At 39.2% G+C, this 25,865-nt stretch overlaps 1 protein-coding gene and 2 long non-coding RNA genes across 3 annotated transcripts in view; 1 reads left to right on the top strand and 2 right to left on the bottom strand.

Moving 5' to 3' along the window:
• Nucleotides 1-25,865, bottom strand: part of LOC139125243 (uncharacterized) — a 183,376-nt gene that overhangs the window by 112,476 nt on the left and 45,035 nt on the right. The window lies entirely within an intron of this gene.
• LOC139125262 (uncharacterized) overlaps nt 1-25,865 on the top strand; it is a 213,079-nt gene that overhangs the window by 142,705 nt on the left and 44,509 nt on the right. The gene's annotated exons all lie outside the window — the stretch shown is intronic.
• On the bottom strand, nt 18,070-19,738 carry LOC139125328 (uncharacterized). The gene is made up of 4 exons (XR_011550197.1): nt 19,517-19,738; nt 19,239-19,334; nt 18,739-18,902; nt 18,070-18,172 (listed from the first exon to the last, which is right to left on the bottom strand). It is a non-coding gene; the product is annotated as an uncharacterized lncRNA (long non-coding RNA).

Below are 25,865 nucleotides of genomic sequence, written 5' to 3'. Positions count from 1 at the left end.
TACTCCACTTGTTACGCCCTCTGAGCTGCAGTTATATAACGAAGCAAAATAATTTTACTTTTTCGACATTTCGTATTTTATTGTGTAATAACTATGATTATACTCAAAGGAATACTTATAGAAGCAATATATATGTATAAAAATGTCGGTCTTCATCCAGTGTTATTTTACTTTTTATTTGATACCTTTTCCCCTATTGCCTTTAGCATTTTTTATTATTTTACCTATTCTCTCAAGTGGATTTTAAATTTATATTTTTAGATTGACGATTGATTGAATATTTTCATTTCACGTTGTTAAAATTGCAATATGGATCAAAATTGTCGATTTTTTTCGTAAAACTAAAGCAAATAGACCATACTGCGTTGAAGTACTGTTCTTCGCTAAGCCTCTTACAAATCCCGGTAAACAAATACGTTCATTTTCGTACGTTGCGGCCGCCTAGAAAAGCTGTTTGTTATAACAAACTTTCAAACAAATACATTGGCGTTTTCTAACACGATTGGAATTTGGGGAAATTGGATGAGAGTAATTATTAGCAAAATACCGCAATTATTCGGTGTCGCTCAAATTTGATCAGAATTGGTATATACCAGTATGGGTACCAAAGATCAACAATAAATGTTGTTTCTATCTGTTCAGTGCAGGAAAATTCTACGCTGATGTTATGACAATGATTTCTGCACAGTACAACCAGAAAAACAACAAGAAATATTTAAACCAGCTAAAATAGAATATCAAAAGTAAATAAGGTCTGAAACTTTAGGTACTGGAGTTCAACTTTAGCAACATGCATAGCAGAAACAGTCAGTCCCTCTTAGTTGGACCATAGACAGTCTTCCCCCTCTACTGTCTGGTCTGTTAATATGTAACAGTTCATAAACAATGACAGGAAATGACTCAAGCCTGTTTCAGACACTGGCCATCACTCCTGCACATTTGCTGGATTTCGTTTTTCTTACCTCATATGCACATTTTTGACACTGACAAGTTCATTTGAACAAATTCACATCTCAACCCCTGCATCTACCTGTACACCAAATACTGAGATGGTAGCTTTGGCGGTATGGGAGCCTTTGTGTGTGACGGACATACATCCGCACATACCCACAAATATACAGACATACAGACGCCACTCAGACTCATCATATAAGCTCTTTTTGGTATTTATATATAAAACCAAATATGAGCTAAAAATGTAACGAAATCGAAATTTTTACAGCTGCAATTTTACAAAATGATAGAATAGTGTAAAATTTGAAATATTGTTCTCATCGAGCAAAACTACAAAATCACAACGATTATTGCATACCTCGGATTCGTTTTCATGAAAAAAGTTCATTTTGTGTAAATGTACTAAAGAAATGAGACAAAATGCTTGAAATTTCTCTAATTGACGACTTTTGAGTCAGGGCACTTTTGAAATGCCCCTGACTTTGTCGTGAATATAAGGCTTCATAAACATTAAAATGAATCAGGGCGCATTTTAAATTACCCTGACTGACTTAACTATAAGTCAATCGAAAAAGCTTCATTGTTTTCGAGGAAAAGTGACAAAGTGAGATTTTTACCAGTTTTCAGTAATGAAGAAACTCCAGACAAGCTCACATATTTCAAATATGTATATTGTTCAAATGTTTTGAACAATATTGCATTAGATACTATCTTGCACTGATTGTTACTCATAACATTTCAACAGCATCGTAAATTTTGAATAAAATTTTAAAGATGGTAAGCAACTAAGGTGCAATATTAGACAAATTTCAGAAATTCTGAGAAATTGCGCCAAACCAATTATCCCAATTTAGTTCCAATCGTGTTTGCTGTGACGTAACAAGTACCACCTAGAGTGATGACGTCTCCATAGAGTGCACATTCGAGGGGCGATGTTGACACGATGACAAAACTTGACATATATCATGATAATTCATTGTAAATTTTGCGTTGCCTAACTTTGGTAGCGTCACAATGTTTCAGAAATATAAGTATATCAATATGATAAAGTACAGCTCTAAAAAAGATCGTGTGATGCTTTTTCTCACCCATATAGGCCTACATGTATGTCAATGCCGCGCCGCGTGCACCTAGTGTGTACGTTCGATCGATCGAGCGTCCAGACCACGTACACCGTTCTAGTTGTATTCACCGCCTGTCTGACAACGTTTCAGCAATCCTCTCCCCGTTGCATGTTGTTCAATTTCTCATGTTAAAAGGCAAGTATCTGCACGCTATATTTATTTGAAAGCTTTGCCCACTTCAGTATCATTCACCACTGCAGAAGTTCGGCAACTGTCTTGCCCCTCAGTCTGGTCTTGCATGGCCATGTCAGCGCGTCGATCGACGCGTCGTATCAATAAAATGAGATCATGCCATTTAATAATGATGGAGACTGCAGTTTTTCTTTGTTTCCGAAAAATGCATATTTGACCTGAAGGATATAGATTATCAATGAATGCTAACAGATCTATTAAAGTTATTTCCATGCGGAGGGACTACGGCCGGTTCAAATTACAAAGTGCGGGGTCTGCACGGTGTTGGCAGGTCGGTGCAAAGGGTCCTCAGGCTCCGATGATGATGATGTTGTTGTTTTTATTATTGTTGTTGTTGTTGTTGTTGTTGATAGTATTTGCAGAAAAGAACAAAGTATGCGCTGCAAAATTCAATACAGCCTAACTATACATGTGCGTTGCAGCCTAACTATACTATGCGCTGCAAAATTCAATACAGCCTAAGGGACCGTCTCAGATTGTCGCAGAAGTTCAAGAAACGAAATTTCTTCGTTTAGATCAAACCCCCCTCCCCCTAAACGAAACTTCAAAAGTGCGAAATGTTCATGTCTGCCTGAGAGTACAATGTTGCATTTTGCTATAGCTACTAAAGACGTATTCCCCTTGCCACATTACAATTACAGTAAACGATCAGATTTGAGTACTAACAGGGCATATTACCGCGTAAAAGTTTCATTTTATTTTACTTTCCCTTTTTGCATGTCTTGTGCTGTTCTTTGTCTTTGTGAACACGCAATTTGTACTTGGTAGGGGCGGTAAAATAAGCGAAAAACTTTGAGAAGGGGGCCCAGGCATGTTCAATCATATTAAAACGACTATGACCAGGTGCATAACAAGTGAGACTAAAGACATTTAGTGGGTTAGAGCAGACGCTTATAAATAGCACATTTTTGAAAAAATGATACTTTTTGTCTTTGTATAATTTGATGAATGAAATGTTTAGGATACAATGTTCCTATCGGTAAATTGTGTTTGGGGCACAAACGAGATGGAAACAGTTACAAATTTGTTGGCACGAGTGTGCAGTTTTTCTTTAATTTAAAATAAACACACGAAAACTTGTGATCACAAAATAAAAGTGCGAAAGTGAAGTTCACTAATTGAATGGAGGTCAAACCCCCTCCCCCCCTAAACGAATAAATTTCGCTTTTTGAACTTCTGCGACAATCTGAGACGGTCCCTAACTATACATGTGCGTTGCAGCCTAACTATACATGTGCGTTGTTGCCTAACTATACATGTGCGTTGCAAATTCAATACAGCCTAACTATACATGTGCGTTGCAAATTCAATACAGCCTAACATTACCCAAGGGTTGTCACTTCATTGCCACACACTTTTTTTCAATCGCCAAAAATGCACCTAGCAAGCATTGAAATCGGTAAAATTCGACGTAGGGTCAAAGCACATTAGTCCTTCTCAATCATACTCAGACATTTTTACTTCTTGCCGATGAAAAGTCGACAAATCGGCAGGTTTTTCAATGCATCTAGTCGTCTCTTGATTCCAGATTTAAAAGGCAGCGCGAAAGATCTAGTCACGTGGGCGCATTTCAAATCGAACCAATAGCAGAGCTGGATGGGCCCAGCGTGAAAACCCGGCAGTAACGTAAGTTCTCACGTCTTTGGAAAGAACGTTCTCTTGCTATGGGTGAACTGGAACTGTTAAAGTTACCAGAATTTCATACGCAGACGAACGCAGACAGTGTCACCCATAGTCTTCAAAAGACATAAGAAACTTACGTTACTGCCGGGTTTTCACGCTGGGCCCATCCAGCTCTGCTATTGGTTCGATTTGAAATGCGCCCACGTGACTAGATCTTTCGCGCTGCCTTTTAAATCTGGAATCAAGAGACGACTAGATGCATTGAAAAACCTGCCGATTTGTCAATTTTCATCGGCAAGAGGTAAAAATGTCTGAGTATGATTGAGAAGGACTAATGTGCTTTGACCCTGCGTCGAATTTTACCGATTTCGATGCTTGCTAGGTGCATTTTTGGCGATTGAAAAAAAGTGTGTGGCAATGAAGTGACAACCCTTGGGTAATGTTAGGCTGTATTGAATTTGCAACGCACATGTATAGTTAGGCAACAACGCACATGTATAGTTAGGCTGTATTGAATTTGCAACGCACATGTATAGTTAGGCAACAACGCACATGTATAGTTAGGCTGTATTGAATTTGCAACGCACATGTATAGTTAGGCAACAACGCACATGTATAGTTAGGCTGTATTGAATTTGCAACGCACATGTATAGTTAGGCAACAACGCACATGTATAGTTAGGCTGTATTGAATTTGCAACGCACATGTATAGTTAGGCTGTATTGAATTTGCAACGCATAGTTTAGTTAGGCTGCAACGCACATGTATAGTTAGGCTGTATTGAATTTCGCAGCGCATACTTTGTTCTTTTCTGCAAAATACTATCAACAACAACAACAACAACAATAATAAAAACAACTAGACCCCTAGGTCTTCTGGAGAAGCCGTTTTTAGGTTTTTGGAAAATCCAATATGGCCGCCAGGTCACGTGACCAATCAAAATTTCAAGGGTCAGGTGCACGAGTACTAATTGACTCCTATTTGCCCTGCAAATTTGAGAAGTTTTCGTTCAGCCATTTAAGAGATCTAGGTCGACAAAGAATCGGCAGAAGAAGAAGAAAAAGAGGAAGAAGAGGAAGTAGTAGAACTTGAGCAATAACAATAGGGTCCCAGCCGGTCGGCTTGGGCCCCTAACAACATCATCATCATCGGAGCCTGAGGACCCTTTGGTCGGTGTTGCCCGACGAAAACACCTCTGGCTAGCCAAGTTGATCATCACACAGTGGCGACGTTGGTGTTGTCGCGAGAAACTGCCTTCTCGACGTGGTGCAGTAGTCGCGTGTCACTCTTTTTATCTGGTTCCATCTTTCGATCTGACCAATTACTGATTTTTTTGGCCGACATTTTCGGCTTAATTCTCCCATTTTTACTAGGTTGAATCGGTCAGCAGAGATCAAGGGCGCGGGCAGAGACCTGACCGCTTGCCGGTGGGAAGGCTAGCTCATGTTGACACGATGTTGCAATTTCGCAAACCGTTACCATGCACCAAATACGCATGCGTACATATTCAAATAGTAAAAATGACGTTTAAAATTCTGTGCTTTATTCTCGCAAATAGAACGTACCAAAACAGCAATTAATTCGGTAATTAAATCAATTTACTATAGGTAAGCGGACGAGTAGGAGGCGGTTAATTCCGTAAACCGCCGACTACGAGTTCGCTTACCGTGTTATACCACGAATTTGCCGAGTTTTAGAGCCTTGTTTGCACGCCGAAAGTTTTTATTTGTAATTTTAGTGCAGTGCACGTTGAAACTTTGGCAGGAAAACATTGAAGCGTTTTGACCCCGCAGAGAGAAAATGCCGAGAGAGTTTGACCGGTTGACCTCGCTGTTAATTTTATGCAGGAAATTACAATAACAATGCTTGGTCGAATGTAGCTGTGGGTCCATAGCTGTGGTGTTTTCAGACGGGATTCATGCCTTTTACGGGCTGGTTTTGACTTTTACGATTTTAACCCCGCCACCACAGCTATGGGATATTCCATAGACTAGCGTCCAAATCCGCCGCAAGCACCCTTTGCGCAAGTTTGCTCGACGATATTTCGAAAAATTTTCCGTCCAAATTACAAATTGCCAACACTCATCGACAGCTTGGTTATTAGGGACTCTCCACGACCAGAAATCCGCTCAAAATTCACTGAAATATCGCCTTTTTTCTAAGTTTGCGCGACATGACTACACGTAGACCGCCATTTTGCTAGCGTAAAACTGTTGGTCGAGGATCCCTGCAGTACGTCACTACAGTGACGTAGGGCCGTGACCTCTCAACTTAATTCTAAACACAAACTGAGAGATTCATCGTGTGATATCGATGACCATCGTTCGTCTTATGGACATTCCCAGTCTCACAAAACTGAAACCAAACTTTTACTTGGGGGAAAAAAGTTCAGTCCTAGGATCTATAATTATTCGTGGCGCGCCGCGCGGATGCTGGCCGTAAGTTAGTTTGTGTTCAGAAGTTGAGAGGTCACGGCCCTACGTCACTGTAGTGACGTACTGCAGGGATCCTCGACCAACAGTTTTACGCTAGCAAAATGGGCACACAGTCCATGTAGCCGACAATGAGATGCAAATGATATGCGGTCAAGGTCTCCTCAACTAACTTTCAGCTGGTTCTTCACTTTCTACTATTTTTTTAGTATTTTTTACAAAGGCACAGACTTATTCTACCTGCAACTTAAAACTGATAGTGATTTTGTAGCTCATTCTTTACTATTTTTCATAGTTTTTGATAGCTGATAACACACACTTCGTGTTTGTGTCGGCTACATGGACGATCTGCCGCAAAATGGCGGTCTACGTGTAGTCATGTCGCGCAAACTTAGAAAAAAGGCGATATTTCAGTGAATTTTGAGCGGATTTCTGGTCTGGTGAGTCCCTAATAACCAAGCTGTCGATGAGTGTTGGCAAGTTGTAATTTGGATGGAAAATTTTTCGAAATATCGTCGAGCAAACTTGCGCAAAGGGTGCTTGCGGCGGATTTGGACGCTAGTCTATGGAATATCCCATAGCTGTGGTGGCGGGGTTAAAAATCGGAAAAGTCAAAACCGGCCCGTAAAAGGCAGGAATCCCGTCTGAAAACACCACAGCTATGGACCACAGCTAGGTCGAATGACGCAGTGCTTTGAGGGTGGGATCACCAGTGGTATATGGGGAGGAGTACCTTCCCGATGGTGATAAGTGGTGCAGATTACCGTCGCCTAGGTGACTGGCGTATACGCGTGCCAATAGACACCTATGGTTGATTCCTGTTGACCAGTCGGATGGCAGAGTTGCAAATACCTGGACTGAACCATATGGTTTTTGTGGGTGTCGGTGGTACTTTGACATATAAGTAAAATGCACATATATTGAGTTTATTGTCTTGTTTATGAGCGGCCAGTATTCCAACAGCATAAATTATGTGCATTTGCCCTTGAAGGAATAAATAATTTTCGAATAAACATCGCGAATGTAACTACATTCCTTAAGCTCGACGTACACTTAAGTGCCCCAAAGAATCATGAAATCGCCCGACTTTCGATTGAAGAGATGAGTTTTGCCAAACCGCGTATACAGAAAAGGTGGCAGATGACTTTATTTTTAGAATCATAGACAGTATAGTGAGATGTAAAAAATGTGAAACAGGCTCCCCACCTAACTATCCTAAATGTTTTTGTGTCGAGTTTGTGTTTGATTCGTTTCGAAAATGTGTTCTACATTCTTATCCGATTGTTTGTGTTAATGAAATGTTTGTTTCGCTTTGGATATTTGTAGAGAAGTTTGGATTAGTGTGTACGGTAATGTTTTGTTTGTGTGGGGAAAGCTTATGGCGAGACGCAGCCGGACCTATGTTGTTACAAAAGTTGATAGAGTCGCCCTTTGACGCTTGCGTTTCGAAACCCGAGTGTGGTTTCTCATCAGTCGCAGTGTAGATTCTTTCCTTAGTTTGTGTTTGTGAAAATTTATTTTAATGCATTTTAGTGGTCTTGCTTTCCGATTAGCGAGGCAAGTATATTAATTTTGGTCACGTTGTGAGTCCGTTTGGTGGTTCGGTTTGTTTGTTCTATATTTCTTTACTTCGGTAAATTTTGTTTGACTGGTGTGTCTTTTAGATTTTTGCGGAGGTTTGTGAATTTTTAGGCAATAAGTACCACTGCGGGGTACGGATTTTATGTTTTTGGTTCAAGATACTTACAAGTATCCTGGTTGATGTGCTTGTTCTCGTACATTTTAATTAATAGTTCATTTACTTTGTTTACTGTTTGTTCTGGCTTGTTGTGTATAATACTGAGTGTTACGTAATTGCCTTTCGCATTCGAGTACGTAATCGTTTGTGTTGACAATAACGAAAAACCGACCCTTGTCGAAGGGTTATTTTCCCAAAATTTGTCCAATGTTTGCAAGCTGGTTTATCGCGATTCTTTTGGCACGCGACATGTTTTGTTTCCTTGTTTGAAAGGGTATCTCTAGAAGTGCGAGTTTAGAAGCTTCAGATAGCTTTCAAGTTTTTGTTTTTTTTGTTGTTCGTGGAGTCCAATTTGACTTTTCTTTGAATTGGTGTTGTTGCGATTGTTTGTGTCTCACGATGTAGCGTAGTCACATTATACGACTTTATTTGTTGAAATCCTGAGGTGGTTTTATTCTGTTTGGTTTTGTTGGTGTCCGAATGAATTTTAAGGCTTTTGCCTAGTACTATTTTTCGGAGTTTCATAGTTTGAGCGATGATAGGTTGTTGTTGAATTTCATGTTGTTGTCGGCTTTTCTTTGGAAATAGCTGATTTATTTCACGGCCATGTTTTCTGTTACGTTACTGTGATTGTTTATTTTGTATTTAATGTTGTGTTTCAGTTGTTTGTTATGTGTACGATTTTTGTTATTTCTTTTAAGTGTTTGTGTGTTCTATGTCATCTTATCGTATTTTTTGGTAGTTCCCTTTTTGGAGTATTTGGTGGCCCTGAAAAGGGCCGCTTGGTATGGGTTTTTGTTAGCGCTTGGCGCGTTTGTTTTGGCGATAAGCCTAGCTTTTTATGCTTCTTTTCGCCGATTCGATGTGCTTGGTGAGTAGATGTTTGCCGCCTTCTTGTCACTGTGTGTGCTTACATGGACAGTCTGCATAGCCCTTGAATGTGGTCTCGATTTTGATCAAACTTACAATTTAGGAGTATATATCAAAACTGATAGGCTACATTCAGGACGGGCAGCGACGGGCAGTAATTAGTAGGCAAAACAGGTGGTTTTCACCGTGGGCAGAACTCGGTGCAATGATACTGAACATTAATAGTAAGCCTGTCACCTTGAAGGTAATGCTGTAGGTGAAACAAGGACACACGATGGTACAAACAACACCACAAGTGAAACGTACACACAGAAATACACGCGTTCCTACGTTGTGCCCACCCGGGCCACGCGATTAAAATATGACTGATACTGCTGGATAGTGTTAATTGGGTTGGTAAACAGTCAATTAATAGTTTAATTGACTACCTGGGTGATTGGCAGGTCGTGTCCAACGACGCATATGCAAAGCAGGCCAAAAGACAAAAGCCCCCAAAGTTATTGACAGCTGGCCAGGGGTCACCATGAATACGTAATGAAGCTTCACTACGCGCAGAAACTGCGTAGTCAAGCCCTTCTTAACCGGTCAAACTCTCTCGGCATTTTCCGGCATGGGGGGTAACTCCATGGCTAATAGTACGGGGGTGCTCCGCACGAACATGGAAACCCAAACTGTTGTGATACCAGTTTTGAGCAAAAAAACCTACCCTTTCTGATACCTGGTTGTGGAAACGCAGCTATCTCTTGGCGGGGTAGCGTGTCAGCTGCTATGTGAGTGGCGGGTTTGACCTTTGACCCGCATAGCAACTCACGCTACCCCGCCAACCAGATAGCTGCGTTTCCACAGCTAGTCGTGTAAATAAAATTCTTTGTTTGCCGTCCTTGGATTTTTGAAAAAACCTACCAGCCAGCCAGCAAAAAAAAAAACAATCAGAAATTAAAGCTGCAAGCAGCGTTGGCGGGGCCCAAGCGGTTAACATGGTTGAAAAATCTTGCACTAATGATATTATGTGCAAAAATTCGAGCTTGCAAAAGTAGGATTTTGAACATCATCTAATAGTTACTGTACTTTGCACTTGAAATTTAATATTTTACGGAAAATCCAATATGGCCGCAAAACCACGTGACCGATCAAAACGCCTTTCGCAAACTTGAAAGAGACAACACTTAAGATGTTACATGTCAAATTTAAGTCAAATCAGTGAGTTGGTTCTGGAGAAGAAGATTTTTAAAGATTAAATCATGATTTTCGCAAAAATCCAATATGGCGGCCAAACCACGTGACCGATCAAAACGCCTTCCGCAAACTTGAAAGAGATCACACTTAAGATGTTACTTATCAAATTTCAGTAGAATCGGTGTGTTGGTTCTGGAGAAGAAGATTTTTAAAGATTAAATCACGATTTTCACAAAATCCAATATGGCGGCCAAACCACGTGACCGATCAAAACACCTTTTGCAAACTTGAAAGAGACAACACTTAAGATGTTACATGTCAAATTTAAGTCAAATCAGTGAGTTGGTTCTGGAGAAGAAGATTTTTAAAGATTAAATCATGATTTTCGCAAAATCCAATATGGCGGCCAAACCACGTGACCGATCTAAACGCCTTTCGCAAACTTGAAAGAGATCATACTTAAGATGTTACATGTGAAATTTTAGTCGAATCGGTGTTTTGGTTCTGGAGAAGAAGATTTTTAAAGATTAAATTGGTATTTTTCAAAAATCCAATATGGCGGCCAAGGTCACGTGACCGCATGCGATTTTATTGGCAAATTTTTAAGACCTTAGGCCATGCTTGCTATAGAAAAAATTTCAAATCGACTAGACCCCTAGGTATTCTGGAGAAGCCATTTTTAGATTTTTGGAAAATCCAATATGGCCGCCAGGTCACGTGACCAATCGAAATTTGTATACCCAGGTGCACGAGATCTCATAGGTACCTATTAGCCCTGCAAGTTTCAGAAGTTTGCGGTAAGCGGTGTTTGAGTTCTAGGTCGACAAAAAAAGAGCGGAAGAAAAAGAAGAAGAAGAAGAAAGTTGAATTCCTACGAAAACAATAGGGGCCCAGCCGGTAGGCTTGGGCCCTAAAAAAACACAACAAAGATCAATCGCATAAACTCTAACTTTCCCATCGGTTTATGGGTCACAAGTATGAAAAAATCATCTGTTACATTTACAATGCAGTGTTTCTTATGCTCTTCATTAGCACGCTGAAAACAATGCGTGGAAACAAAGGTTATACTTGTGTAAATACAACAAGCATACTTAGAGTTAGGTGACTCTGAGTCTGAACAAAAATTCCATAATAAACAATGGCAATAAACACTATACCAGTACATAATGTACAACATGTACAGTGTGATAGTAATCAACTGGTTGTGTTACGAAGATCTACAGATTGTCTCTGACGGAGATTTATGCACTCAGTCTGGGTGGTCATAGGTGCCAGTAAAACTATTAATTAAAATAACAAGATCTCAAATATGAATAAAAAGCATATTTGCGACAAATGCAACTTACGTATACGAGGATGTTTACAAAGTTTTGAAGAAAACAAAATATATTTGAATTAACACCTAATGAAGGAACCTAAGAATTCACGTAATGGGTTCAATTTGCAACGTGTCTAAGTGACATTTGTATATTAATTATAACACGTAAATTTAAGATCGAGACCTGTATTGATGTTTACGATTGGACGTATATTGTTATCTTTAATTTATATTTATCATGATCAAAAGCAAGCTTTAAACTTAGTTTAAATCCCATTCTAAAATAATACGGGAAAGACAAGAGAGAAAAATACAACAGACAGGGCAGGAGGACACAACGACCAAAGAGTAGTCCAGGGCACTTAGACAATTGGAGAAGCGTAGCTTGGACGGCACCTGTCAAGCTTGTCTACCGAGAAGTAAAGTCTATATAGTACCAACGAAACACTATTTCGAAATGTTGGGGTAAGCTTACAACAAAAAGGTGTTCTTGCAAAACCTGAACATTCCACATATTAAACTGCAAAAGTTACTGAGTATAACAAAGTATAGATGTCACTCAGAAAACAAATGCTAAACATCTTGGTAAAAGGTGAAACTACTGTCTCTTCCATACAACACAGTCCCTCTATCCATAGTGGATAGAGGGACTGTGCATACAATTAGAATTTTTGCAGTAAGAAGAGTGGGTAGCTGAGCAAATCATAACAGCCTCGAGTACAAATCCTCCTTTTTAAGTGTCAAATAAATACAAGTCCTGAGCACTGTTTCTGTTGAGTTAAATGCTCCATTAGCTGTAACTTTAAAGGGTTTTTAATTCTGAATTTTGTGTATCAACTAGTCTTTTACCCGAATTCTAATAGCGCTGATCTCGGTGTCAGGTTTGTTACTATATATAGCTGCGCGCGCGACTTCGAACACCGCTGCCTGAAAATCGGACAAATTGTGTTACTGCATGCACGGTCGTTGCTGCAACTTGTAGTCTGAGCCATAAATTCATATGAATTAGTGTGATTTTCTGTATGCATATATGACGCTAGCAGTTTTGATTTCATCGTTCTTGCCGAAAATGCGGACAAATTTTTGCACATTAATGAAAGAAAATGATCAGCGCTATTGCATACTAAAATGCTGAATATTCTGTTTGTCAAGACAGCAATGCCGAATGGCCATTGCTATTTTTGAAAACTGAATTCTAATCCGGACTTATAAAATGACCACATCGTTTTTAGCACAAAACAGTGTTCAAAGTGAAAGCAACTTATACTGCGTACGAACTATTTGGAGCATTAAACAATGAACATTTCACCGGCGGTAACTGCTTGCCCCACCACCGGGCTGCTTGCCCCCTCGTGATCAATCGCTGATCGCGCAGAAGCTGATGGAAATTCAGTTCCATTCCTTATTCGAAGCTAAACCAGTCAAGAATTGTTTTCGATCCGTCTTGTATGGAGACCAAGCCAATACAGCGCACTTCCGCCGATTTGGAAACTTTGAGGGAGAAATAAACTTGTGAAACGGTCGATCGATCTTCACTTACGGTATGCTGCAGTCCACTACAACAGGAGGTGCACATGTACACTGTACGTACAGCGGTTGATGTACCCCTTTGCGATAGGTAATGTGATTTGTATCGAAACTATCGTACGACATTTGCGTTTTTGAGACATTTGAGTAAGTTGCTGCGTCATTGCCAACAAAGGAAGGACACAACGCGTCGTATTTTCGAGCATACGATCTGTGTTTGTTTTTCATATTTCGTCCAAAAACCTACCCGCACGCGGACGGCAAACAAAGAATTTATTTTACGGCGCCCTATCTGATACCATACAATACCATACGTATACAGATACGACTCACTCGCCTTGCGTACCAGGGGTACCAACAGTCAAACCGACAGATCGGAAATATTGATGGTAGATCTGGGATGTAGATACATGGGTTTCCAGTGTTGACAGCATGATTTTTAACAAATGTCAGTTTGTGTTTAAAACCGGACCCTTTCTCATACCAACCTTGTGAAAAGTATACCCTTTCTGATACCAAACAGCGCAAAAAAACGACCCCTTTCGCGCGGACCCTCCCCGTATAGCCATCTATGGGAGTTACCCCCCCGGGGTTTTGACACCTTGTTGAACGAAATTATAAAAAAAACAACCTATGATTGGATAAAACAAAGTTGACATGTGTTGCTATTGTAGTGCGATGACGTGGTTGAGCACCTGGTTTTATTTGAATTGTATGAATTTGCTTGATTGGTTGGTTGAATGAAGTGAAAAGGTGTTTGCAGATCGACGTTAGAGTCACGCTTTGCTCATTTGGGTCGAAAACTTTGAGCAGCATACATGCAATTGCCGAGTCGCTCTACGTAGTTCGATATGGCGGATGAAGTACAAATGAAAGCTGTATCCGGTGCACTTCAACTACCAAAGCCAAAGATGGAAAAGAAAAGTCCCCTGTCACGCCAGTGCTAACGGCCACAATCGGAAGACCAAGCTACACAGCCACGTCAGAGAAAGGCGCAACAGAAACTGCAAGTACAAAAAAACAATATGTCTAGATCCACAATGACTGTGGTACTGCGCGTGTGTTTCCTATAGCTAGATTTAACTTTACCAAAGGCGACTGAAATCTCCACATTCAGTGTTTGACAACTGACTGACTTTGAAGTCTTAAATTTCAGCTTCGAATGATCATGATAACAATAACCCTAACACAGAAGTGATATTTGCAATCAATACCGTTATTTCACGGTGACCTGTAATTGATTTTGAGATGTACAGTCGTGCAAAATTAATTCAGTCCGGTGATTCTTTAAAGTGTCTTTACTCTGTACTTGATGGTGAAATAAATTCCTTCTGGTTAATGTCTCGCATTTGTTTTTTTACTCGTCGCCACGTGATTTTTTTTGTTTAAAAAGTGTCCATTTTACAAGTTCTTTTTGTTAAAAGTGTCCGATTTACTAGTAAATCGGACAGTTTTTAACAAAAGAACTGTCCGATTTACTAGTAAATCGGACACTTTGAAACAAAAGAACTTGTAAATCGGACACTTTTTTAACAAAAGAAAGCCAGGTGGTAATAATAAAATATTCGGTTATGGAAATTAGAAAGCATGGTTAGAACAATGGGCACGAGGCGGAGAGTGGTAAACTCAAATTAGTAGCAATGCCAACCAATTATTATGCTAATGAGATACCTGAATAAAAGTCAGTTAAATTTGGGTCACTTACACCTGAAAAGTGAAAAAATGACAGCTATCAAACATTGATTATGCACGACTTTATTTTTTCACTGTATTTTGGGTCCACATGCAATGTTTACAAATTGCACCATTACACCCAAAAATGACATATTTGTTTTTCATGTGTACAAGAAGCTATTTCATTGCATTTGTAGCATTTCTATGTCTAATCCCATTTGAGTATGAATCCACTTGGATTATACGCAAAATTACGCTATAAAAATATGATAAAGGTCAAAGGTCAAAATTAGCCAATCACATCCTGTTTTTAAAAAGTCCTTGCATTGAATTTCACAATTAATTATGCATGCCGCTGTGCATAACTTTCACAACTAATTATAATTTGTTAGTACAACAGACGTAACCATAGAGGATGTATGTCGCAATGGCACCACTATGACAGGTTTGCACCCACATGACATGCTCCGTGTGCGCGCGTACTTGCAATGTTATTTCCAGCCTATGTATATGTTGTACACGGTACTTTCTACGCGGCAACTATAAGTTATTCAATAATTCATACAAATTTATCACTTATTGAATGTTTCACTGCAACTTTGGCAGGTAGCCTTTTTTCATGAATTTTACGGAATGACACGGTGGAATTTGGGATCGGAAATTAGGTTCAGCCTGTTCGAGTAATGGTGATGCCACGTGTAATTTCAAAACACGCGTACTCATGGCGTGTGAACTATAATAACATTATGAACATTTCAACTGCTAATCTCATTGGAAGAACTTTCTTACCTAGTCAATATACAATTGGTACATGAAATTGATAATCAAAACTAGCACTTGAGTCGCCAACGATGGCAGTACACCTTCTCAGTTTCGCACTAACAGCCGTTCTGGTAATCTGATATAAGAGAGGTCAGTTTTATGTCAGCTTTAATACCTCAACCCTGCAGCGCCCCCAACGTCAGTTAGCATTGCTAAAATTAGAGCCGTCACCGTGTTCCTGTTAATGGTCGAATCGTCAAATGAAATTGTCATGGATTTTTCTATAACATTAAATCCTCAAAATATGAAGGTCAATTCAGATCATATTGCAACTTTAATATAATGTTCGAGACCAATGCGAGTAAATTAATAAGAGAATGGCATTAGATATGAAAGATTGTACAGACGAAGCCTAAAAGACGACAACGAAACAATACTGATATTTTGCCTCGGATTTCTAAATGACCCATTCGTTCTATTACAAAGGTGCGTGACTGGCAATTGCAAAGTTGGTTTCTGAGTGTAAAACGAAATACAGGCTATCGTTTACATCTTTCAATATTTCTCTTATTTTGGACATTTTATTAGAAAGCCTAGGCCTAATTCTCTGGTCAAAATTTGGAAACAACTTATCTTGACTTGCCAACATTTTGAATGGCAGGCATGTGCTCTGAAGGAACCGAAACGTAGGAAAATAAGTGAACGTTTATTTTCACTCACGCAAACAATTTTCAAAAGTGACATTTTGTCAATATTTTACATCTAAACGTAGACACTATACCTCAAGAGACTATGATTAAGGAAAATAACCCCGTAGCAAAGACCTTTATTTAAAATCACCAATCATTGGTCAACGTATGGGCACAGCTTGTATGAGTCCGTTCTTTATAAAAATTGTTTGCAACTTTCCTTTCGAGATTATCAGGCATAAATAAAACGTTTCATTGTAATTTTAATTATAATACCATCCGCTGTAATTCTTTTCCTGCAAGTTGTCCATTTAATCATCAACAGATAAAATCATGAGCCCAAGCATCAGAATTTTCCAGACATTAACTGATAGTGGTGAAAAATTAGAGAAATAAAATCACATATTCATATGCACTTAAGATTTTCATGATCAGTACTTTTGCAAACACGTTTTTAGTAATCCAAAGGAAAGTAAAAGGAAGGAAATATATATCTGTGAGATTTTACAACTCTGTATATGTTCAATGTCAAATATTTCATTTAAAATGAAACACACCTTAAACTGATTTAAATGCTGACATAAATTTTCATATTCCCCAGTCTTGTGTATAAAAGTATTGTGTGTATTGATGTTCTCGGCCAACGATTTATAGAAATGTCTGCATTCCTTTTAAGCATGAAATCTGTTGACGCAAACAAGGAAATTTAAAATCAAACTTCACTGTTGCATAAACCGGCACTCGGACTGAAACTTTTGTAAGATGTCGACGAGGTTAGTGACTGTTGATCTCTCGGCTGGTATCTCCGCCAGCATCACGTCATCAGTTGATAGCTATAAAAGAAGAGAAATTTTGGTTGCTTTTCAAAGACAACGTGATTTTAAACAAACGGCAAAATGCTACTGCGGAGTTACTACACTATTTTATCAAAAAAAGTTATTGTCTTGGACACCAATGACTGTTAAAGGGACTTTGCTGTAGACAATTCAAAGAAAACGTGAACCTAAATAGACTTTCAGCACCTGACGTCATTAGGTTTCAACTCACACGGGTTCTGTACATCCTGACCGAATTTCCAGTCGATTTCCATTTTCAATGAATTCTTTGACGTCATCGTCTTCAAGAGTTTCAAAGGAATGTCACCTGACAGACAGCAGAGGTATAATATCAATTACGTGATAAATAGACTTCAACATAGATTTACGTGCGTTCATTAGTCGTGTAGATTCTGTAGTCATTTCGCCGAAACTCCAAAGTATAAATCAGCAGAATGAGAAAAATCACAGAATTAGAAGATGTGTAGAGAAACACGGTGTCTACAATTAATCAGACTACGTATCGTACTTCTTACTTGACTGTTATTAACATTTTGCTTCCAACATAATCTTATATCCTGAATATCGGCAACTCAAAACTATTCCTAGAACAGTCATCTTTGAAACACTTTCATTTTTCCCGAACACGGAAAACTTGACCGAATGTGTATATGATAAAATTATTGAACCTACCGAATGAAAATATTTCCCAGAGGAGAACACCAAAAGACCAAACATCACTTTCTGCAGTATACGCGTTGCCTGACAGTACTTCCGGTGCTATCCATCTGATTGGTAAGTTACTCTGATCAGAGAGACAATATCGTTATTAAAGCTAGTGTCCTTCCAAGTAAGACATTGTATGGCTTGTAGTTACAGCAAGGGAGTGAATAATTCCAATGAGAGAAAATAAAGAGGATACTAGTATACCATTTTCATTGAGTTTGTGGGACGAGCATTTAGTTTTGTTATGTTTCGACTGATAAAAATTACGGTTGATTGTCAGTCAATGTACAACAAACAAAACAAAACAAACAAACAAACAAACAAACAAACAGATACAAACAAACAAACAAACAGTATCAGCACATTGTAAAGTGCGTCAGGTGTCATTTATTTAAGGTTATTATTAGGTTTACTGCGTAGTGACATTACCTTCATCTTTTGTCTGTATCTTTGATCTGTAAGAACAGCACTTGACGACCGAGACCAGAGAGTTTACACTTCCACTGACTGTCAACAAGAAAATTTTTTCCCATGATCTCTCTATGGACTATCTAAAAATGAAAATACACAGAAATACTTATTGTATATAATTATATGATTATCACACTTAACAATAGAGCTACAATAGAGCTACAAAACTAATAAAATTAAAGCATAACAACAAACGCTGACATCGTAATAAACGAAAACGAGAATTATGTATATCATCAAAGTTCAATAACACGTTCACAATTTCCATGATTTTGCTTGAGCAATAATACTTGTTTTATTGTATTTTAAATGGCCAGGTTCAAGGCTGTGAGTGGGATGGTCCCGGAACGAGGCAAACTAACAAATGTTCACAGCTGGCTTCGACCTTCGAGCGTTCCCCAGCCTCCCTCCCTATCCTACTAGCTTCTGAATTTAATAATATTTTTTTTCTTTTTTTGCTCCGTCGTCTTTTGAATTTGTATCTCAGTACGCCTAGAGTGGTTGAAATCGCTCATAGCCAGTCAACATTGTGATAAAGTTATTGACCTTGACCCCAACACTTTTGTCTGTATGTATGTTGTCAGCATAGGCATCATTTAAATGGCACACAAAGATCATCCTTTGAAAACTCAAGGAAAGTGCTCACCTCTCTCTTTAAAAGAACCTGCATACATTCTGCTGCACTTACAGCGAACCTCAAAAGATCAAGTGCGTTGTTTTTCCGTTCGTCAGTATCCCAAGTTTTCATATTTTCTAGAAGGCTTCGTAACGATCCGTTGGGGGCGTACTCTATGATCATGCACAGAGGATCTAACAATAAAAGGTGTTGTTTGACAAAGAAATTAGCTTCTTACACGACATTCTTGAAAAGCCAGGATATTTTCAAATTTGATATTTCCAAGACTTAGTCTTAAACACGGAACCTATGCAATTTAAAGAAAACATTGTAAAAGTAAATCGGAGTAGTTTTGTTAATTCCACTATGCTGAAAAATCATTTTGTCCTTTGTTGTTCTGATGTATTTACAGGTATATACTGTATTTACTTGTGCCAATTGATCAAAACACGATTACTGAGTTATTAACAAGCTGTAGGATTAGACTTGGAAATTACGGTGAAGAGAAAATAGTCTTTATCATATCCTACCTTCCTCAGTGCAGCAGCCAAGAATTTGTATCACTCTCTTCACTTGAGACAACGTCCCCATCACCTCTATTTCCTGTTTGAAGACACTGTTATCTCCTGTAAAGATAATGACCTTGTGTTTTGTACTAACATCTGTTACCCTAAAGTTTGATCGATATATAGGGGTATATTATACGATATTTCTCAATATTTCCCCCACTTTTTGGATCTAATAAATGGCATGCATTTTCCATTTTGTCAGAGTAGGTTTCTAAAAGTTTAAAGTTAAAAGAGGTTACCTTTGGCAACTTTGATGATGACGTCACTTACTCCATCTTTGCCGCCAATAAACCAGGCTTCTCCCTTCACTATCTTACTGAATTTTCCCTCGTCTAGCGTCTCCTTAGAAACAGGCGATTTCTTGGAAATTCCAAAATGGCGTCACCAGCCTTTAAGTAGTCATTTCGTTCCTTCACACAGTCTTCAAGACTTACGTAAGTAGGTTCTGTATGTATGTTTATATACTCTGGACTCTCAGCTACATCATTGCCACGAATTCGTAACTGTGTGAAAACATCATTAACAGGATGTAAGAATCACCAACTTCGAGGTATGTGATATGAATTTCATTACCAACTCTTCCTTGCGAACGACCAATCAATAAAAGGGTTGATTTTCAAGCTTAATGAAATACCAGTAGTTCGCTAATAACACGTTCTTTGTTCTTTGCATAATGCTAATTACTCTTAAAGAAGCGTAACAAAACTTTTAAATAATAACACAACCAATAAAATATTTACATTATTCTGTTGTCACGATCACATACGCATCACCTTTCCCCAATAAATAATTTCTAATGTATAGCGCCGCCTACGGTTCTTTTAAGTCTACAATTTGAAGTACTATTTTTGGTTTCTATATTTTACTGATTATACAGCACTCAATGGTTGGTGCGTCGCTTGCACAGAATCAATCTGGCAAACCGAGATTTCGAGATGACGTTGTTTCTTTGATGATCGCCTTAATAATTATTTCTATTTATCTTTCAGTGCATCGTTTCATATTTCATATTTATCTTTCAGTGCACCAGGCATCGTTTATTTTCATTCTATGCAACTTGCATGGCTTTGCTGTGACAAAGGTCAGCCAATGAGAAAGTTACGAGATGACTGAAGATAAAGCATTGTCATTTCCTGTCAATGTTAATTTATAAAAGATATTCTCCGTCGCTGATTTAACAATGCAGACAAACAATAAGCGTCATATTCATTAAACTGCTCACTGCCAGATTCTCTTTGGAAGAATATGTTAGTGAAAGTGTCGCTTGTGTACATTTAGATTTTGATATTGGCACCCTTTCTCCTTTTTTGGCTTAAAATACTAAAAGTTTCAAGAAATAGTAATTTCATTACCTGACACCTATCTACAATCTTCTGACCGTACCTCAAAAGTCACATCTCGCGTTGTACTCTGATTTTCTGTCAACGCTGTAAAACTACTCTTTCACCAGGAAAAGAATCCAATACCAAGTACAAATACGTGTTTGGTACATTATGTCATTTGTTACGAATTTTCATCACTGGAAGAGTCTTTGCGTTAAAAAAAGAAAAAAGGTTTACAGACTGTAGAATTATTTCAGCTCTGAGGAGACACAAAAAGTAATAATATAAAGACACTGTTCGCGATCCATTGACTGCCTTTGTTATAGTCTTTAAGAGGATTGTGGAGGTGTGATAGCCTTTTGTATTCCATTGAAATTGTAATCTGATGAGTAAAAATTTCTGATGAGACAGCGGAGTGAAAAAGTCAATATTTATAGTGGGCGGGGAAGAATGTTTTTACTTTGGGCAGGGAGAAAATTTCTTGCAGTGCTTGCAAGAAAATCGGTTTCAGTAAAAAATCAATATTAGCTTCCTTTAACAATTCTTGAGAAAAATGTAAGTAATCAACTAAATAAAATGAATGCGAGTTTCAGTGGTGGGAAGATGGCAGGGGGATGCTTGAACGGTGATGGGGAGCAGGCAGACCATAGATACTGGAGGGCAGTGGGCATCAAAATTCAGTGGGAGGGCATATTTTCCCCAGGCATCAAAATTCAGTGGGAGGGCATATTTTCCCCATTTGCTAGTGGGAGGACAGTTACTAACAGCTCTGTTTTCCCTTAAAATGTTTAGATCAAGGTCAAAAAATAGGTAAAATCAGTATATCAGCCTTCGAAACAGGTTTTGTGACGATTTTGTAAAATTGACGAATTTTACCAGTTTACGGCATCTGTAATAGGGCTGTAATACACGCCTGAAGGTTATGCTGAGCGCATGTCGGCTCAGTGATACGGTGTATTCGCTCAATGGGCGTCACCTCGTTTTGTAGATCGTAGAGAGCGCGGGATCGTTGCCTGGCAACTGTTTATGGTCGCGTAGGGTTCGAGAGCTGAACTGGTGTAACCACGAAGCTACCCAGCCCAATGACTAACAATTAATCAGCTTAGAACAAGATCTACGGATTAACCGAAAAGGTGAGAGTGTTCTATTGATGGCTGAATATAGAAAAAAATAACGGAATTATCTCCGTTAATTGCGAAAGTTTCTCTGCTTTGCAGAACTTCGTTCTTGACATGTTGAAGGCAATTTATCAAGCGTGAAGGTCTTCGATTCTGCTTCTGATAGATTTATTATTGTTCGATATTTTAAGTTTTCAGACGTGAGGATGGTCAGGAAAACGGTGGTAAATTTCCACAAAGTCAATTACATGATAATAAGGACAAGATCGCAGTTTATCACTTCGTCTCTATGATCGTCACAGCTATGATTTAGTCGCAGGCGAGGGCGTGATAAATGTCAGATAAGGTAAATCTTTACGTATAATGTACGAAGTACTTGGCAGCAGGCCTATTTCAAAAAAAACCTAATGACAACAAAGTTACTGAACTTTGTGTCTGTCACGGCAAGGACTCTCATGTTCCATTCTGCTCGCCTAAAGTTCTGACTATATTCAATTTGACAAAAGTATTTTGAGAATCAATTTTCCACGTTTGGTGGAACTTGATTCTCCAATATTATGGTCTTGTTTAAAGGTGTTTCTTGTCGGAGCAAGGTGCAAGTATATTGAGTTATAAAAAGTAAAAGCATAGTGTTTGAATAACTCTCTCTCTCTCTCTCTCTCTCTCTCTCTCTCTCTCTCTCTCTCTCTCTCTCTCTCTCTCTCTCTCTCTCTCGGTTACTGACATCTATCATCAGCTTTCAATACTTTTTCTACGTGTTATTTACCGTAGTCATAATTTATCATTCCGTCATTCGATATAAAACAGTTAGCTGTAACTCTCTCAAAATATTTTTATAAACCAGCGTTGTTGCTGAACGAAAACATAAAAAGTAGAGAACATACCAAATGTCGATGACTAAAAAAAACATACGTCGTATGGCGCGTAATCCATGCCAAAATTAATACCTTACATTTTGAGCCAAACTTCATTCAACTCTCGCTCAGTGCGACCCAAATGTGGCCACCTTCATTTGGCTCTCGCTCAATGCGATTCAACTCTCGCTCAGTGCGACCCAACTGTGGCCACCTTCATTCGGCTCTCGCTCAATGCGATTCAACTCTCGCTCAGTGCGACCCAACTGTGGCCACCTTCATTCGGCTCTCGCTCAGCGCGACCCAACTGTGGCCACCTTCATTCGGCTCTCGCTCAGTGCGATTCAACTCTCGCTCAGTGCGACCCAACTGTGGCCACCTTCATTCGGCTCTCGCTCAGTGCGACCCAACTGTGGCCGACTTCATTCGGCTCTCGCTCAGTGCGACCCAACTGTGGCCAACTTCATTTAACTATCGCCCAATTCCATCCAATATTGTCGCCAACCTATCCAACTTTCACGAAACTCAATGCGACTCGTGTAATGCATTCGCTTTCCGCCGCGACTCGTTTGAATCATGCTCCCTAGATTACCTTTGAAGCTCAACTCATTTGATGACTCTGCATTCGTCTTGCTTTTTGAGCTGAACGCATTCGTGTCGGGGATATTCTGTGTTTGGGGGGGCTTGGCTGGGGCGAACCATTTTGAAATGGGCGCCACAGCATGCGATTCAAATGAAGACACTTTTGAGTTGAAACAAATCACACGTGATTTAGAGTCCATTGCATTTACTTTACTTATGTGAAGCTGATTCTATGTTATGTTATCGACTCTGATTTTACTTCCAATTGACCGTGCCAGAATGTGGTTCATGGTAGCCAACCCATCATTAAAGTGACCAACTTTGCCATACAACACGAGACGTCACAGCGCGTCATAGCGACGTCACATGACGTCATTAATATATTCAGGTGTTTTCTGTCATTGTCCTGGGGGATCCAAATATTCAACCCAAAAGTCTGTTGCGGAAGTCCAGATTTACCAGTCCGGGTCAGCTCCAAAATTGGAGACTCATTATGATAATGTATTCTGGCATTCAGCCAATCATCGACCAGATTACATCATTAATAAAGTACAGGTCACGCTGGGTCACAAATTACCCACCAAGTGTGATCGGCAGTTTGGGCCGCTTATTAAGCCCCTGTCTTGTGAATTTCGACGAATTTCGACAGTCAACATAATCCACGTGTTCTGCAGAAGGTCATGTCCAACAAGGAGTCCGATAGTGAACAAATATTCGAAATATTGACGATTCATTTCTACCCCCAGTTTATCGATTTCGCTCAAGTACCGAGAATCATTTTGTGGATGTTCGTCATCTCTATTAGAAATACTGTTATAAAGGTTATTTGTGTAGGTACGCGTATAACATTTTGCAAGAAAGAAGAGCAATGTCAGAGCTTTAAAACGATACCTGTTTTGTAGTTGTCAAACGCAGACTAAAAATGGTACGCGATTTTGAAAATGTGTTGACAGAGTGGCCACACAATTGTTCCCCATACGGTAGAATTTGTCTGCCATCTCCGATACAAATGGGGTATTGTTATGTAGGTCATTTCCCCACACTCATCATGACCTGAGTTCAATTAGTCTAGAACATTCCAAGGTCACTGCCCTTAATGACCTCACAACCTTGAATTCAATTAGTCATGTTTGGAATGTTCTGGAAAGTTGATTAGTTGTGTAAGAGAGATAATTTTAGAACAGTAATTAGCATGTCAATAAAAGTTCTAGATTGTTCTTATATGCCTTTATAAAAGGGACGTGCACAGCTTCCAGTCAGACTTTTGGGATCGTGTCTCTTGTGTGTTACTAAACTCCAGCAGTAGTCATTCTCAAGACTTTTCAAGACCTTCACTGTCAACGCTGGATTTATACTGTGGTCTTTGTGCAGCTTCAAGCCTGCAAGCCAAAGGACTGTTCATTCATCCAACTGACTGTTACAACTCTGAGACTGGAGCTTTGCCGTCCCAGCTGAGATAAGTAGTCTGTACACTTTTAAAGCTTGTACTCTGTCCCTACTTAGCAATTAGTTTTGTTTTCGTAATAAATTTTGTTTAAACGGAAACTGCTGAGTTCACCCTTTTGTTCGTTTTCTCTGCACGTAACAAATTGGGGGCTTGTCCGGGATACGAATATTTTGAGCCGTTTGACAACATTTTGCCTGCCTTTTTTAAAAACTACAGTATTCTGTGAACTCAGCGAAATTTAATCATGGCGGAATTTAAACCAGAGGAAATGGATGACCTTGATCAGGACACATTTGATTCCCTCGGAAAAGACGACCTCGTTGCACTGGCCAATTTCCTTAAAGTAGGGGTCAAAAGATCTATGCGCAAGAGGGAAATACAGTACCGTATTGCCAAACATCTAGTTGATTTAGGCCAATTTGAGGAATCCACCCTGAAAGATTATGAGCCCGAGTCTACCTCTGAACTCAGAAAATTAGAATTAGAATGCAGACAAATTTGGAGATCAAGAACTAGAATTACAAATGGAAAAAGAGAGACAGGCATTAGAAAAGAAAAAATACAAATGCAATTAGAAATGGAAGAAAGACAGAGAGAGAAAGATAGGCAGAAAGATTAGAAATGAAACGTTTGGAGCTTGGACAGTCAGGAAAATTCTTCCCTTCAGACAAGTTGACATCACTAAGCATTTCAGGTTGGTTCCCCCTTTCCAAGAAAAGGATGTTGATAAATATTTCCTTCATTTTGAGAAATTGCTCAGGGTCTGAGCTGGCCTAGGGAGTCCTGGTCTATGCTTTTGCAGAGTGCTTTGGTGGGTAAAGCCAGAGAAATTTACATTCAGTTGTCAGTAGAGCAGGCTTCAGATTATGATTCTGTGAAGGAATTAATTCTCAAGGGCTATGAGTTGGTGCCTGAAGCTTACCGTCAGAAATTTAGGGATTGTGAGAAGGTGAAGGATCAAACTTATGTTGAATTTGCTCGAACAAAAGAACAACTGTTTGATCGTTGGTGTTCTTCGGAAAAGGTCAGTCAGAATTATGACAAATTACGACAACTGTTTTGATTGAGGAATTTAAAAGGTGCATCCGGAGTGACATCAAGACGTTTATCAATGAACAAAAGGCAGATACATTGGAGGTTGCTGCACGTTTGGCCGATGAATATTCATTGACCCACAAATCTTCATTTCTCAGCAAACCATCCCAGTCCTTTTCCTACAGAAACAATGCAGGTAAATTTAACTCCTCCTTTCATCCAAGAATTTT

This window comes from Ptychodera flava, assembly GCF_041260155.1.
Source record: "Ptychodera flava strain L36383 chromosome 3 unlocalized genomic scaffold, AS_Pfla_20210202 Scaffold_25__1_contigs__length_14229661_pilon, whole genome shotgun sequence".
Taxonomy (NCBI): domain Eukaryota; kingdom Metazoa; phylum Hemichordata; class Enteropneusta; family Ptychoderidae; genus Ptychodera; species Ptychodera flava.
This window is presented reverse-complemented; position numbering and strand designations above follow the sequence as displayed.